Source organism: Penaeus monodon, chromosome 2 (genome assembly GCF_015228065.2).
Source record: "Penaeus monodon isolate SGIC_2016 chromosome 2, NSTDA_Pmon_1, whole genome shotgun sequence".
NCBI lineage: Eukaryota > Metazoa > Arthropoda > Malacostraca > Decapoda > Penaeidae > Penaeus > Penaeus monodon.
Genome location: NC_051387.1, coordinates 45,746,633 through 45,749,132, shown reverse-complemented (window position 1 = coordinate 45,749,132; position 2,500 = coordinate 45,746,633).

Below are 2,500 nucleotides of genomic sequence, written 5' to 3'. Positions count from 1 at the left end.
ACACCATTCCAGCCACTTTTCCTGCCTGAACTTTTTTGGCAGTTTCCTTGGAATCCCTGACTGCTTCCCTTATGAGGGTTAGGTTGTCAGGGGTTCTTTGCCTTCGGAATTGTTTTCTGCACATGTTCACTCTGTGGTTGATTTCCTTAATCTCGTCATTAAAGTACCAGGCGTCTTTATAACTCCTGGACTGTGGTCGAGTTTTAGGCACAGTCTGTGAGGCTGCTTGATTTATGGCACTGATAAGTCTGGCTTCAAGCACTTCCACGTTTTCACTCTGTGTGGGTTCATTGCATCTAAGACAGTGGGCCAAGGCATTCTGAAAGGCTTGCCATTTGGCCTTGTCCGTTTTCAATCTTGGATTTGGTTGTGGCATTTGAGCTGGGCCAGCATCCATGAGGGTAGTAACAGTGCCATAATGGTCACTTGTGACAGTCTCATCAACACACCAACTAATTCTCTCCACCGAGCCACAGTCGCCAAGGTGAGGTCTAGAACCCCTCCTCTGACATGCGTTGGCTCTTGGCTACTGAGAAGAGCGATCTCGGGGAAAGTCTCAAGCACATTGGCTATGTGATGGCCTGTCACATCCGGTGCCCTGCAGGGAACCAGGATGGGAATGGTGTGCACTGAAGTCTCCCACTATGATCACTTGGTATTATGTTGCAGTAGCAATGACCTGACTATGTCTAAGCTCCTATAGCCTGGCTTGCTCTACACATTGTACAGCTTGAGGGGGCCCTGGCCAGGTGGATCTCAACAGCAAGAGATTCAACGTCCTCTTCACAGTGCGGTGCATCGACTATTGCAGAACAAGGGATTGTTGCTCTGACCAGGTGATCAAGCCTCTTTTGCCAGCTGTGCTTGGCAACGTGAAGAAATGATACCCTAAGAAGTGAACAGTCCCCTCTATTAATATCTCCAGAAGCATGACAATATCAATGTTCCTTGATTACACTATTGTGTGGAGGATGGCATTCTTTGTATTAAAGCCATAGACATTCCACTGTAGTATATTTAGTTTGTGTGTCATGATGTTACTTGGTGATAGTTACATGAGAGACGTCTTTGTATTTGGATTCAGTCTGTTAAATCGGAGTCTGACAACTCCATTGTGAAGTCCTCGCTGGTTGAGTGATCCTCATCTTTTTTTGGGGGGGCTGTTTATCAGGTTATACATAGGTCCACTGAGAGGTGAAGAGCCTTTGGAACCTCTGACTTTTGAGAGTTTAGCTTTTTTCACAGGTTTTATCTGTGTGTATTTTTTCTTTCTGACCTAAACTGGGTGATGTCAGTTTGTTCTGGCACTGGATGCACAGATTCAGCCTGTTTTGGGTCTGCCTGTGAGGGTATGGGCAGGGTTGGAGTGGGGAGGGGAATCTTATCCTGGGGTGAGGGTGGGGCTGCTTTGGCTCTGTGCAGCTTCCTTCCTTTCAGGACTGCAACAGTCTGGGTTATTGCCGTCACAGCGACCGTGAGTGCCTTCTCCTCCTCACTCGACCTCCCCAAAGCTGTTGCTACTGCAGTGATTACAGCAGTCAAGAGGAGAGACATGTCCTTGTCAAAGAGGAGAGTCATGTCGTCCTCGTCAAAGAGGAGTTATCGCCTTTTTTGCGGTGCTCTTTGAACCTTTATACTTGTGGTTCTTTTTCTGCACATTTGGGATTGTCGAAATCTCCTTTTTATTGGAGGTATCCGGTGTCGGCTGTGGAGGAGCTTCCTTCCTATTAGGAGGTCGGGAAGCCTTTTCTCTTTTGTTCTGTCCCCAGACATGGGTGCTTGGGGAAATAGGAACAAAGTCTGGTCGCTTTTTTGCAACCTCTTGTCGCCTGAGGCCGCCTCTTTACTGACAGAGCAAGCCAGGCTCCAGGCACAGTTGGGACATTTGACTCTTGTGTCCCTTTGGCCTTTGTGTGCCTTGCTACAGACACCATGTTTAGGCTTGGCCTTGCAGCTAGCCTGGCGGTGACCGTATCTTTAGCACTTGAAGTACCGAAGTGGCTCAGTTCTTAGGCTGAAGGTGCCTCAGTTACGCAGTTCAAGGGTAGTGATTGGGGCTCCTTTCAGGGTCACCAGAACTTGGCTGGTTGGGCTCTTCCCTTTCGACATTCGGGAAGCCTCCATGACCTGTATGTGTGATGTGATCAGATCCACATCTCATGAAAGTGAGAAGCCAAGTAGGGGGTCCAGACTCTCCTTCAGAGTCTGTCTCCGGCCTGGGTCGTTTCGGACCACCCTTTTGGTTTAAATTCTGGGCTACGGTCGTGGGAGCAGCAGCTGTTTCGGCTAGTTCAGCTTTACTCCCATCTCGGTCAGGGAGGACGTCTGATTTGGGTACTGGCCTGGAGAAGCCAGCACGAAAGCCCATCTGCTGGGCAATCTCATGGACAGACATGTTTTTGGCTAATGTCGTGTCCATTTTAGCAGCAGGTCTGACAGTCAACTTGTGCTTTGGATTTTCTCTTGCCACTAGAAGCCATGTATGGCTTCAGAGTGATTC